Consider the following 15982-nt stretch of genomic DNA (forward strand, 5'->3'; position numbering starts at 1 on the left):
AGCATTCTACAAGAGAAAACTAAAAAGTCCCACCCTTATTATCATAATAGGACCTAGGGCTGGGGCTTTGGCCAGTTCAAGCTCCCCTCTCACCCAGGTGACAGAGCTTTCCCACTGACCTTTGAAGCTGTCTTTGGCATTTGTGTATTGAGAAATCAGGAAACCACTACAGCTGCTAGTGATTCAGTGCCTTGAGGACTGCTACAATTCTGTCTTTGCTGTTGGGGCCCAGGCTGGGCTGTGCTCTACACCTAGCCTGCTGCAATAGACCCTTCCTGCTGGCCTTCAAGATTGTCCCGGGCTGGAAACCTGCTTCATTCTGTCATTTTGTGGCTTCTGCTCATCTAGAATTTGTTTAGAGTCATTTTTTACAGGTACTTCGAGGGGTTTGTGGGGAGACAACAATCAGGTTCCTGCTTCTGTTCTGCCATCTTGGGTCTGCCCCTCTGTGTGGTGATTGATATTTTTGAACAGAATTCGGTTTCCAGGAGCTTCTCAACTCATAGAAAGCAGTCAACAGTTGAAGTGAAAATCAACTGTATACTATAATTACTTTTAATCTGTTTAATCGATGGGTTTCCTTTCCTTTGTTGAGCAATGTGAAGCATTGAAGAATTTGGATGTCTATTTCAGTATCAGAAGTCTAAAGAAAATGCTCACAGCAGAGAGACATTGATAAGCACTAGGAGTCGAGGTTAGTATCTTCCAACATTTACAAAAGAGGAATCAATCATTTTAACCTGTGCTGGCACATTCTGGAAAGGTACCAATGGCACGAACAGTGCCAAACCAATTAGGAATTAAACATAGAAACTAGAGTGCTGCCTTTTATATGTATTAAAAATGGAGCCATTTAATATACCCTCATTAATCAGAGCACTACAGGGACAGGGTTCCCTATATTTTAGTGATGGAAATAATAGTAAGAATTTAGCTAGTGAGACATCATCAATTTTAAAATCAGGACTAGGCTTTGAAAATAGACGTTAGTTCAGTTTCTCATTATTTAAGGTAGATATTGAGTATAGTGTCAAGTTACATTTGAATTCCATTCATATTTTTGGATTCTAGGCTAGGGTTAAAGAGAGAGAAGCCATCTCCAGCAGAGTGACACTGCATTTAAGAAAGACGATGAAGGAAATGGAATAAAAAATACAAAAACCTTTTGAAGATGTCATGTCACACAACATGCTTGATCATTTTTTTTTGTTATTTTAGCAGCAGTGGGAGATATGTGCACACTCATGTCTCTGGAGAGGAAACATCTGTTCTGTAGCCCTGAGGTTCACCAGTTACAACAACCCCAAGGGCAGCCAGCTCAGTGGGATACAACTGTTCCATTAAGAAACTTGGCCCTCCTTTCCTATCTGTAATCTCCATTTTCTCTTTTGCCCTCTTGGCTCATGACAGGATTCTTTGTGAACAGCCAAATAACCTTGCTGAAACCTGCAAAATGCAATATAAACAAAAAAAGGACAAAAAGGTTTCTAGGTTCTTGTTGCTCATAAAGACCCATTAGAGCTAATTAAATCACTTCTACTCCACTAAGAGAGAACAAGAAAAAGATTCCCAAAAGAGGACGTGATAAAAAGAGAAGAAAAACAACCACCTTCGACACAAAATCATGTTGATAAGGAACCCCAAGAGCTGAGATTCTATGTCCATTCCTATTCCTTTTGGCCATACAACTCAATTAACATTTTCTTCAGGTTCTCTCTGGCCAGATGAAGCTCCTGTTTAAAAACAAAAACAAATCTTCAAATTCAGTTTTGCACACTTGGGACTAGGTTAACACATTCAATATTTTCCTGTCCTATTGTGTTCTGAATGATTTTCTTTTATTCTCCCCATGGCATCTTCACTCATCTGGTCTTTAAAAACCCCAAGGTATGAGGTAATGTGAAAATTAGCACATTAAAGGAGGATTTTCATACAAAGGTGACACCTCTCCTGATTTCAACAAGCTGTACTTGGCAGGGCCATATAAATAAGTCATGAAGCCCATTAAAGGACTCCTGAAATATGTTTGGGAATGGTAAAATATATTGTGATAGGAATGTCTATGAAAAAGGATAAATGAAAGCAGAGTAATTACATAATCTTGTGAGATGCTATTATCTTTTCAGAATCACAAAACCCATTAGGGGCTAATGCAGAACTATACAGCCATTGAGAATTGCTTGGCCACAAGTTAAACTTCTCTAACTCATTGAGGCAGTTGATGAAATTTAATGCTTACTTTGAGTCACAGAATCCTAATTTGAGAGTCTGAAGGAACCTCAGTGACCACAAAGTACAAACCACACTATTGTAAGTAGTCCCTATAATATAACAGACCAGGAAAGTGATCACTCTGCCTGTGTTGGAGGATAGAGAAACCACTGGCTCTCAAAGTAGCTCATTTCACCCATGGATTGCTATGATCTTAAGAAATGTTCTTGATATTAAGTTAAAATTTGTTTCCTTGCAAATACCCACTTCATGATCCTGGTTCTGCCTTCTGAAGGGAAACAAAACAACATTGTCCCTTTTTCACAGGATAGATCTTTAAATACTTGAAGACAAATGAATATGATTTTCTGCAGCCTAAATATCTCCAGTTCCAACAGCTAATCATTGTAGAAAATAGACTTCAGAGCCTTCAGAACCTTGGTAGAACTTTCCACAGGAAAACCACACAGTTGATGAGAATGCCTTAAATACGGTGCCACCTAGAACTGAACATAATATCCCAGATATGATTTTACTGGGACAAAAAAAAGAAGAAAATATCACTTCCTTACTTCTGGAAACTGTGCCTCTAGTAATGCAGCTAAAGATGGGCTTTTGGATTGCCCCATCACACAGCTGGTTGATACTGAACTTGAAGTCCACTAAAACCTCCAGAAATGGAAAGGAAAACAAAAGTCTGTGTAATTGTTCCTCTACCATGCTGTACTTTTAAAGGTTTTTTTTTTTAAACACAGGAGTGAGACTGTACATTTATCCTAATTAAATTCCATATTATTCAATTTCATCTATTGTTCACTAAAAGGTTTAGTTTACTTCTTCTTAGACTTATAGTTGTTAGTTGCTGCCTCAGTATGGGGTGGGAGGAGGGAGTGGGGAATGTGTTTTAGTAATAGTGCTGCTAAAGATAACAACATGTAAATCTACCTTATAAAATATATGTGGATTTGAAAACCTCTCTATTATCCCCACTGTCTCAATTATCTACAGGGTCTCTTTAACTACTAGCTGTTTCTTTATTGTCTACAAATATGACTATATCATTTCATCCATTCTTCCCTGCTAGTGATCATCCTGTTTTTATTCCCTTTTCTGAGCAAACGCCTTAAGAAGGCTAGCTATAGTCAATGCCTCCACTTCCTTTCCTCTCATTCTCTTAACTCTTCAGTCTAGCTTCTAGTATTATCACTCAACAGAAATTGCTCTCCACAATATCCAAAAGCAATGATCTCTCTTAACTGCCAAACACAATGACCTGTTGTCAGTCCTAATTATTCTCAACTTTTCTACAGGCCATGACACAGACACACAGAGACATATATGTGTTTGTATGTATGTGTGTATATATATACACATACATATATATGTATATATGTATATATGCATATATATAAAAATATATATATATATATAAACATTAACTCTTTTGTATATCTTTCTGGGAAGCTATAATGAATAAAAGAGCAAAACATTTATTTTCAGCGTACAATGAATATCATTTTGTAGCCTGAAACTAACATTTTCTAGAACCTAATAGGCAAAGGAGCAGAGCAGGATTCTTCCCTTTTCATTAGCACTGTGTGATTTTGGTAGACTCATATACCAAAAGACTGTTTCCTCAGTCCTACACTTTAGGGAAACTTATCTTACTTGTGGCCTATTACTGAAATCCTATTTGCAATGAAGATGAACGTGGATAATGCCTTGTTTTTCCAGTACTGTGTGCTAGTCTGATAAAGGCAGTATGGCACTGTGGAAAGAGTGCCGGGTTTGCAGCCAGAAGATCTAAGATCAAATCCATTTTTGTGCACAAAATGCACTTACTTCAAGACAACAGTTTTTTTTATTTTTTTTATTTTGGCCAATATGTTCTACCTATATGCCATAGTAAGTTCTAGAAAACAAAACAGAAAAAAAATCCTAAATGTCCACAGTCCTCTCCTCTTTTATTTTAAACCACTTTGTGAATACATAAACACATGAAATTCTGACTTAAATTGACATTGTATATAACATCTGGTATGAGTAGTGTGCCCAACCACACCCTTACTTCTCTTTTGTGAGGTGTCAAGTATGTTCCATAACTATCTGTGCTGTGGGTCTTTCAATGAGTTTCAGTTACTCAGTGTTCAGTTTCCTATTACTGTGGAGTTTTTATTTTCATTTATATTATTGCAGCAATTATTATGTTATTTGTTTGGTATCTCCTTCATACAAGGAAATCTATATTTCTCTGACTTTCCCATATTCATCATGTCTTTCTTCATACTAATATTTCATTATATTCATGTACGGTGCTAACTTTTTTCTTTTCCCCAAATATTCTTAAAATTATTTTCCCCAGTCATTGACTACCAAATTATTTTTCCAGTCTTCTGCTATGATTATTCTAGACCCCATGTTCCTAACCTTGTCATTCTTACTGATTCACTGTCTCTCTCCCCCCACATATCCAATAAGTTGGGCAAATCTTGTTTTCTACCCACAAAATATCCCTCACATTGAACACCTTTTCTCTCACAGCCTCTGTCTTAGTTGAGATGTCCATCATCTCTCATTTAGATTACTGCAATTATTGTCTAATTTTACCTGTGCTTCAAGTTTCTCCCTGCTCCAAACGAACCTCCGCAGAGCTCCCAAAGTATACTTCCTTAAGTGCAGATATGATCATGTTATTCCCTTATTCATTAAATTCCACTGACCCCCTATTGAGTCTGGGATGAAATATCCTCTGTTGGGTTTTTATTTTAAACTTTTCTTTTGTTTAGTTTTTAACCCCTCCACAAGCTAGGCCCAATTATCTTTCCAATTTCATTGAATATAATTCTGTTTTTTTACATAAATGATTAGCATTTGTCAAAGGGGTTTGCCGAATCTATTCAAATTGCCATTTCTTGGTAATTTTTGGCCATTTCTATGATTTAGGTGATTAGTCATCCTTGTTTCACCCATGTTGAACCATCTTAAAAACCATGGAATGACTTTAACTTGTTCATAGGGCAATAATTTTACATAGATTTTGCAAAATTTAAATCTTATACAAAAAAATAAATTTCATATATTTTATTTAAATTTTTGCATTAGTGGCCATTAATAAGGTTGCTTTGTAGTTCTCTTTATTTTGTTTCTCTGTGAGTTGAATATTAGGAATGTTGTTTTATATAAAATTCAACAGAGGTTCATCTCTCAATATTTGACAATATTTCAATCAGATTTTAATTTCTCTTCAAATGTTTGACAAGTCACTCAAGATAATTTATTTTAATAGAATAATTGGTAAATATCAGATTAGCCCTTACAAGTGACTGATAGTAAAAATTTTTCAAATCCACTTAAGCTTTCTTCATCTTTGTTAAAAAAACAACTATTTCTAAGACCTGCTTAATAGCTAGATAAATTAATTCCTTTAACTAGTTGCTGGAACTGCCTATGAGAACTATACCTCAGGCATTTGAATTCAAAAGCTGCACATGAACACAAGAGGAAGTTGCTGATTATTCACCAAACTGAGATTTTAGAAGAGAATTTGTTTGAATTTTCACTGTAAAAAGCAGAATTTCATGTATTAGCTTAGTCTAACTGAAAACATATAAACAGAACTCTGTGATTCTATAAATTAGAAACAATTCATTTTCTGTGAAATCATATACATACTTACAAATATATGTATCTATGTGTGTATAGAAACACATGTATATATGTGCATGTGTATAATGTGTATATATGTATATATACATATACGCATATATGTGTATGTGTGTGCATACATATATCATATATATCTATATCTATATAATGAAGGTGATAAAGAATACCACAAAATAAAAAATGACAATAATTAATTGATTCTAAAGATTTTAGATGTGTCCTCCAGAGCTAAGTGCCCATGATTTCGAAGTACAGAATATGAGCTACCCAGCACATTCTGTGCCACATCTTTTAAAAGTCCAATATTCATAATTTTTTGCCATAAGAGAACTGTGCTAAGAGTAGAGGAATGTGATCCAACCACTATCATGGATGAAAACGACCTTATTCAGGCTGATTTGCATAGTCTTCTCTCATCATTCTGTTACTGTGTTAGGCAATTAATCTGGCATGGTACGTAACATTCTACATTTCTACTTATACTGATAAAAGTAATTGAGATATTATGGATATGCTGTAAAGCTTCTGTAGGTGAAACAAAATACAGCTTTTCATCTATACTCATTCAGACAGTTTCTTAATAACACAATTATCTTTGGCTGACTAATTCTGGGAATTTTGCTAGAACATCCAAACTAGACTGTGATATGCTACATCTCACATAAATTTTTGAGAAAGCAATTTTCAGTTCTTCTAAATGATTTTTTTGGTCTTGTGTCAATGACTGCTATCAACTGCACATGGCTAATCTTGGGTTCCTGCAATTGATACAAAATTAGTAAGGCTTAATAAACTTCATGCATTATTTCCCTTTGTATCTGCATATTTAAAGGAAAACAAATATAACAATCAGGTTTTCAGAGGAAAGCATCTATAAACTAGTCTTGTATGAAATCAGAGTTTCACTAATAAGAATGGGAATAATATTATTTTCATCATTTTCACTAAAGCCTGGCTTCTGGGAGTTTAAAAATCTTTGCAAGGAAAAAAAACACCAAACAGGGGGAAATGTTTTAAATCAGTATTGATCCCTTTGCTCACACACCCTTCCTTTCCCCCAGTGAAAGAATGCCGACTAACAAGGCATTTGACTGGTAAGCACATTTGCTCTTGTTAAACATTTGATTTGAAATCAGAACCCCTGGATGAGTTCTGAAAATAAAAAGAATTTTTGGCCCAATTTGGACATGTGTTTGTATATTGTACAAGTGACTTAAGAAATGCTTCCATTAGGCTGAATGTGCCTAGTCATGGCAGAAGTTTGTCAATAAATATTTCTTTAGCAATTACACAGTTATCACTGTAATGTTCCAATTCTAAAAGTTTTAGAAACTCAGACTTTTAAGATAGTAATTATTATAATCATGGAATCTTAGAGTTGGAAGAGACTTTAGTAGTGATTGGGTCTAACACCTGTGAATCTCTTCTAAGTTTCCTTCACCCAAGTTATCAAACAGACTTCGTATACCCATCTAGTCATGAGCAGTTCATTACCTCAAGAAGCATGGAATTCTGTTTTTGAACAACTCTATTTTAAAGGAAATTGTTCTTGGATTCAATAGGTACCTCTACGAAGATGATATCAATATTATATACCCAATTTTAACTCTACACTGAACTCCACCCCCATATATCTAACTTCCTAGTGGCCATTTCCACTTAGATTTTTTGCTGTCACTTCAAGCTGAAAACTGAATTCATCACCTTTTCACATTGACTATTCCTCCCAACTTCTCTATTTCTGTTAAAGGGATGTCTACCTTTAACTCACTTTCTTTTTTTCTCTCCTTTTATGTTCAATCCACTGATAGGTCCTGCTAATTCTAATTCCACAATACTTCTGTCTTTTCTCTACTTATTTCCAAGCATGATTCCAGATCTTTTCACCTAGTTTAGGCAGGTCTTTTTCACCTTTTGATTGGACTATGAAAAAAAGCAGCAAACTGGCCCTCTTTTCTTCTGGATTTTCCTTTTCCCAAAACACATTTCAAACAGCTTCCAAGATAACTACATATTTGTCTTTCTCCACTGCATGGAATTCAATCCCTTCTCATCACCTTTAAGATCCTTTGCTTTCTTCAAGATTTTGGTCAAATATCACACAATCAGATATACTTTCCCCTCTCCCCCTCCCAATTTTACTCCCTCTATCAGGAGAATGTGAGTTCTTTTGGGCAGGATGTAGCAACAATCTTGCTAGCAGCTACTGTGGCTGTGTAAAACCAATAACACCAGCGCACAGAATGGCTGCTAACACAGGTTCTTTGATCTGCTTTTCTAAGGAAAGCAACTTTAAGGGGTTAACAATCTCAGTTTAATCAAATATATACATGTATCATTCACTTAGTTCAGGGAGTAAAGATCAGGACCTTGTACTTCAAGGCAAATACAAACAGAAATTACAAACATCAACAGACGGACCGTGTCTGATTCAAATCACAATTCATAGTTACCAGAGAAGAACCAATGGGTCTGGGTTAGCAAAGCTGGGGGCAGTTACACAGCTTGCCTAGAATCTCAACACCCCTTCCATGAGTGTGCCCCAAAAGCCAAACACCAAGCTCTCCTCAATTATATCATGTTCAGAACCCTGAGGCCTCACCCAGGCTGGTTGTGTGAAAGTTCCCCATCTCCAGTATCACATCATAAATAAGTCAATGACTCTTGATAGTCTTAGAGCTGAGAAATAGTTGAGAAATACTCCAAGACAAAGACAGCAAAAGGTTTGCCACCAATTCAAACAAAAGGGAGAATTGATAAGTCTTAGCATCCCAAAAGGGAAGAACAGGGAAAAGTTGGGTTGCCTTAACAGGGGTGTAACTTGTTTTTCATTCTTATATCCCAGGTGCTTAGTTTGTTGTTGGTCTAAGCTCAACTAGGAATTCCAGAACTTCTGGCCAATTCATTTAAGGAGGGTGCTTTGTAAGGCACAATTAATTCTAGGAGTCATTGAAGTAGACTAAAAACAAAGGCCATGAAAATTGAGGAAGCTGAACAGCTTGAAGTTCATGGTATTCTAAGGGAGAAGGGTTGAGGTGGAAATTAAAACAATTTGCTAGTCATTGAGTTTATTGGAGACTAGGGTCTATGGCCTAAAAGGCCATAGATAATGGCAATAAGGATCTGGGAAGGATGGATAGAAGGTTTTTAAGGAGGAAAGGTAATTGCTGTGTTACAGTGGCAAAGGGAAAGGCTGTAAATGACATCAGGGAACAAGGAATACCCCCAATTCTAACTCCTGGCCATCTGGTCAAGAGACAAACAGCCTTGGAGAAGGTGTCAAGAGATGTGATATCTCTAGGAAGAAAGTGCATTTCAGCAAGCACCAGAAGATGAAAAGAATATGAAAGAAAAAAGGGCCTATAACCGCAGGATTATGCATTTAGAGCTGGAAAGGATATAGATTAACTGAAGACTTTTTATAGATAAGGAAACTGAAGCCTAGAATGGTAAGATGACTTACCTGATGCGATAAGTTGTACATGACAGATTATAGAAATCAAGTAAGCCCCTGCCTTTAAGATTAGTGATCTTTACACTATGCTATAATAGAGGAAAATTCCAGAGGAAAAAGTCAAAAGGGAAGCAAAGGAAAGTAGTGTTTCTGTGGAAGGACTAAGTCTAAATTTAATATTTGCAGAAAAGGGAGACCACACACAGCCTTCATAGGGATCTGTAGTAATGCAGATCCCAGGACAAGCAGCATATCTATGAGTGGTAATCATGGGACTTACTGGGAGGTGGAGGTCTCTATCTTCAGTGGAGAAGTCCCTTTAAACAAAGGTTATGATAGCCCTAAATCTGAGGTGCAAGTGGGGCAATCTGGACAATGGGAAAGGACATAAGGAAGAAAAAACCTGCTCTGGTTGGCTGATAGTGTGGTAGGATGAGGAATTTTACCCTTAGGTATAAGATGTCAAAGTGGGAGAGACCCTTTCTGTGTTGTAGCTCTAATATTAGGTATGTAGTATTTACCAAACTGGATTGAAATTCTATCAATTTGAAATGTGCTTCTTTGTAACTTCTACTTATGAGTTCTAGGTCAGCATTTTGTAGTCACACTGTTTAATTCTCATTCCCATGAGAACCCCTCCAATTTATAAAAACAGCTATCATCCCCAATCCCCAAGTTTTTCTCTTTTCCATGATAAAGATCCCAGTTCCTAAACTATTCTATAATTTTCATTTTCATAATGATCTCGGCCACCTTTTGCCATCCTTTCCATGTCTCCTTAAAATAAGATCCGGATTTCGCCTTATACTCCACATATGATATGATAAGGACAGGAACCAGTGAGACAATTCTCCTCTGAATGAAGCTTAATATCACATTTACATTTTTGACTACCACAGCACAATACAGACTCACAACCTTGGTCTACTGGAACCATAAAGTATTTTTCCCATGAACAATACCTCAATATTTATGTTCCAGTTTCCTCATCTATAAAATTAGGACATCTCCAAGATCCCCTTCATATCTTGATCATATGATCTTTATGATCAGGCTCATAGATGTGTATTTGGTAAAATTCCTCCTGGTGATTTTTTTAATACATCTCATCCTGTATTTGTGTAATTATTAATCCAAATCACAGACTTTCATTCTTTTATTGATTATATATTTATTGGAAATATTCAGTTCATTCCTCTGATATGTAAAGGTCTTTTGAGGATACTGATTTTGTCATCCAATGAATCATTTTGTTGGCAGACGAAATGGGCTCTTAGCACTCAGTTCAAGCAAGTTCCCTTGAAGAGTTTGGCCTTTGTTTCCTTGATTAGTTTTGGGAGTCCTTGGTGACCTCCTTGCCTCAGGGGAGGGCCTAGTTTACACATGAATTTGAGTGACATGTTTGGGAATCAGAGGTTTTTAGACTACGTGGGTTTAAGTTGCCTTTTTGTGATGATTCTAGGTCATGTGGGTGAGTCGTATGTGTGACTCACCCTTGACCCTGAAAAAGATATAAAACTACGGGTTGGCTTTCTATTTTTTGGAGCTCTTACCCACAGCCATGTTGGCACATGTGACTCTGGGCCAGTCCTTGTTATGAGCTCCTGGCTGAACTCAGATGTTGGTAACTATGAATTGTATTTGGTCTGTCTGTTGCTGTTTGTAATTTGTTTATATTTTGTTCTGAAATTCAGGGTACTGGATTTTTCCCCTGAACTAAGTGAATGGTATTTGTATGCTGAATTAAAGTAAACTTGTCAACCCCTTAACATTGCTTTCCTTAGTAAAGCAGATCAAAAGAACCTGGGCTTTTGCAGCATGCTGGTAGCATGCTTGTTGTTGGTCTTTCACCCTCACAATAGCTGCTAGCTGGATTGTTGAAACAATCATCTAATGAAAATGGCAGTATGATATCATATACACAAGTTTGAGAATCCAAAGTGCTGAGTTAAATTCCAGCTCTGATACTGACTATTTGTATGATCTTGCTCAAGTCACTTTACCTCTCTGGGCTTCGCTTCAGCTTACTCTTCAGTAAAATAAGACATAGATTAGAAAAGATGAAACTTAAAGTTCCCTCCAGCTATAAATATATATTCTTATGTCCTCTAAATATTTCTCATATTGCTATCCATGTAGCTATACAAGCAATTGATGGAAAATATTGATTAGAACAAGGTCAAGAACCTCAGAACCCAGTGAGTACTGGAAACCTACATAGAGGGTGAGATAAATCCATTAATTAACAATCCTTTGATATAGTAACAAAATGAAGCTCTAAAATTATCTTATTGTATTGATAATTTTTTATATGATATTCATTTCTAAATGCATTCCTTCCCATCCTCTGCCTTGTGAGTTATTCTTTTTAACAATTTTTAAAAAAAGATAAAAATGCAGTTCTTTAAAAATATTTAACACATTGACCATGTCTGACATACAATAATATTCTATTTTTATAACTCCCCCAACTCACCACCCCTGCAGTGAAGTAGGGGGAGTGAATTTTTCAATTCTTCTCCAGGATCAAGTCTGGTCATGATAATTATATGGCAAAATATTTAGGTGTCTTGGGCTAGCTGACTTGTATTTAAGGAAACTAAGTGCTATCTAACTTCTCCCCCTACCTTCAATTCAATTCAACGAACACTTATTAAGCACTTATTATATTTCAAGGAAAAAGTGTTAGGCACTTGGGGTTGTGAAGACAAAAATAAAAAAAATATTATTCTCTTCAAAGAACTTATATTCTTTTGTCAAAACAAATTTTAAAAATCAATATAAGACAGAAAAATGAAGAAAGCACTAACAACCTGGAAAATTAGGTTTAAGGAAAAGAGGGTGCCTTCTGATCTGAACCTTAAAGCAAGACAAAGATTCAGAGAGGGAAACTTTAGAGAGAAGTTCCTCAAAGTGCCAGTGTCAAACACAAATAGAAATGGCTGCTAAATTGTACATAAGGATACCTGTGATACTTGTTGACTCAGAAAACTGCATTGTTTGTATATTTCTTTTTTTAATTAAGATTTTTCATTTTTTGTTTACAATACTCAATTTTGCATGATTTTGAGTTCTAGATTTTCTACCCTGCCCCTCCCCAAGATGGCATGAGATCTGATATATCATATATATATATATATATATATATATATATATATATATATATATATATATATATATATATATATATATATATATATAACTTCACATTGAGCTCATTTACACAATAGTCAAGTTGTGAAGAAGAATTATGACCAATGGAATGAATCAGGAGAAAGAAAAAACAAAACCATAAACAAAAACAAAAGAGAAAAAAAATACAAAAGAAAAAAAAGGTAGAGGAACAGTTTGCCTCAATCTGCGTTCAGACTCCATAGTTGTTTCTCTGGATATAGATAGTTCTCTCAATCATGAGTCCTTTGGAGTTGTCTTTGCACCTTGTATTGCTGAGAAGAGCAATGTCTATCAAGGTTAGTCATCACAGAATCCATATATCTGTGTTGTGTATAATGTTCTCCTGGTTCTGCTCCACTAACTCAACCTTATATTGTGTAGGTTTTTCCAGGTTATTAAGAAGTCCATATCTTCCCCATTTCTTATAGCACAATAGTACTCCATTACATTCATATACCACAACTTGTTCAGCCATTCCCTAATTGATGGACATCTTCTTGATTTCCATTTCTTTGCTACTACAAAAAGAGCTGCTATAAATATTTTTGTACATACAGGTCCTTTTGCCGTGATCTCCTTGGGATACAGCCCTAGAAGTGGTATTGCTGGGCCAAAGTGTATGAACATTTTTATAGCCCTTTGGGCATAGTTCCAAATTGCTCTCCAGAATGGCTAGATCAGTTCACAGCTCCACCAGCAATGTAACAGTGTTCCATTTTTCCCACATCCTCTCCAGCATTTATCATTTTCCTGTTTTGGCATTTTGCCCAATCTGACAGGAGATATGTAGTACCCAAGAGTTGTTTTGATTTGCATTTCTCTGATCAATAGTGATTTAGAGAATTTTATATGCTTGTAGATATCTTTAATTTCCTCCTCTGAAGACTACCTGTTCATATTCTTTGACCATTTCTCAATTGGGGAATGAATTGTATTCCTATATATTTGGTTCAGTTCCCTGTATATTTTGGAAATGAGGACTTTATCAGAGAGACTACTTGTAAAGATTTTCCCCCAGTTTTCTGCTTCCGCCTCCTAATCTTTATTGCATTGGCTTTTTTTATACAAAAAAACTTGTCAATTTAACATGATCAAAATTATCCATTTTGCATTTTGTAATGCTCTCTATCTCTCGTTGTGTCGTGAATTCTTTGCTTTCCCATAAATCTGATAGGTAAACTATTCCTTGCTCTCCCAAATTGCTTATAGTATCAGCCTATAGTATGAACCCATTTTGACTTTGTTTTGGTATGTATATATTTCTTTTTAAAAAAAATATACATCAAAACATTTAAATCAGATAGGAACTGAACTTTTGTCTGTCTTGGGCTGAACTCAGGAATGTTGTTAACCAAATGATGCTACAAGCCATATTTTTGACACCATTGCAATACAGTAATGTCAACAACCTCTGCCATCTAAAGTTGGTAGAATATTAAATATGGACTTCTGAGTATTGTAAATTGTCCAATATGACTAGAATGTAGAGTTCATGAAGGAGAGAATGTTGGACCTTGATTACAGAAGGACTTAAAAAACAGGTCAAGGACTTTGTAGGCTCTCAAAGAATCAATGGGTAGCCAATGAAGGCTCTCTCAGAGAGGATTAATATAATGAGACTTATGCCTTGAAGAGATTATTTTAGCGAATGCAAGAAGGATGCATAGGAAAAGAATTTGATTCATTTACCCATTTTTGTTTTACTCTCCTAGTCTGAAGATCACTTTCCTAGGTAAAGAAGGTAGAAGAAAAATGAAATTCATTTATTACACAGCATCTCTTCATATTCGTTTATTTTAACATGATGCCATAATATGCCAGCCTAGCTTTATAGAATGCATGAGGTTCCCAGAGTATTAGTTATATTTTAATATTCTGAAAGTTTTGAAACTCCACTAAGACTTTTAAGATACCCTACATTTTCATGAGATGCAGTTCATTTTGACCTTTAGCCTTTGGCATATTGTTCTTAATGTTTCATGTCACTATTTTGCATTTATCTTTGTTATTTATCTCCACTTCATATTTTGTATACTTCCTTTTAAAAATCCATAGAGGAATTCTATAAAGAATTTGACAAAATCCTATAATTAAATAAACAGGTATCTTAATTCTCAATGTAAAAGTAAACACAAGAGAGGGCTATAAATATCATGTAAAGTATTACTTTGGATCAAGAAATAAAAAAGGCCAGGGTGGAGCCAAGATGGCAAAATGAAAGCAGGAACTTGCTTGAGCTCTCCCCCAAACCCCTCCAAATATCTTTAAAACTTGACTCTAAATAAATTCTAGAGGAGCAGAACCCACAACATGACAGAGTGAAAAAAGTTTTCCAGTCCAAACAACCTGGAAGGTCAACAGGAAAGCTCTGTTGCACCAGTCAGAGAGAAGAACATAGTTGTGTGGACTGAGCTGGCACAAACATAGCCAGAGCAGGCATCAAGGGACTGAATAACTTGTAACTGTGGCAGTTTTCAGATTTCCCAACCCACAAATGTCAAAGACAACTTAGAAGGTCAGTAGGAAAGGTCTGTTGGACCTGGGTGAGAGAGGAGTGTGGACCGGGCCCCAGTCCTGAAGCAGGGGAGGGAGCGGCAGTGGCAGAAGTTATTTCCAAAGCTCTCAACCCACAGACCATGGGGAGATCTGGTGGCTGAAGAGAAGATGATTGCAGGGATGTCTTTCCTTACCCTGAGGCAGGTTTTTCTCCTTTGCCCATGTTTCAATCTAAGTGGCAATCCTGGGTTGCAGTTCTGGGGTGAGGAGGAGCACTGGCATGGCAGAGCTTGTGGTGGCAGTGGAGAGGGAATCCTCTTCACATTTCCAAGGCAAAAAAGAGTGCTTGTGGTCACTCACAGACAAGAGCACATGCCAGGAGAGGAGTAACCACCTCTCCTTTTATCATACAATGTTGGAAGAACTGAAAATTTATAGGTCCCTAGAAACAGCTCTGAAAACAATGGCAAAAAAACCAACCCTGAAGTTTGGGAGAGTACTGTACACACTGGAAGCAGAGACCTAACTTAATAAAGAGCTAAAATATCAAGTAATTGGCTGGGAAAATGAGCAAACAGTAGGAAAAAAATCAAACTATATCTTACTTTGGTAAGAAAAAAGATCATAACATACAACCAGAAAAAGACAACAAAGTCAAAGCTCTTACATACAAAGCCTCCAAGAAAAATATGAATTGGTCTCAGGCCATGGGAGAGCCCAAAAAGGATTTTGAAAATCAAATAATAGAGCTAGAAGAAACATTGGGAAGAGAAATGAGAGTGATGCAAGAAAATCATGAAAAATGAGTTAACAGCTTGCTGTTAGAGGGTCTGAAAAAAGACTGAAAAAAATGCTGAAGAAAATAACACCTTAAAAAGTTGACTAACCCAAATGGCAAAAAAAAAACTCCAAAAAGCCAATGAGGAGAAGAATGCCTTAAAAAAGCAGAATTGGCCAAATGGAAAAGGAGGTCTAAGTGCT

The sequence above is a fragment of the Trichosurus vulpecula genome, chromosome 1, assembly GCF_011100635.1.
Source record: "Trichosurus vulpecula isolate mTriVul1 chromosome 1, mTriVul1.pri, whole genome shotgun sequence".
Lineage (NCBI taxonomy): Eukaryota > Metazoa > Chordata > Mammalia > Diprotodontia > Phalangeridae > Trichosurus > Trichosurus vulpecula.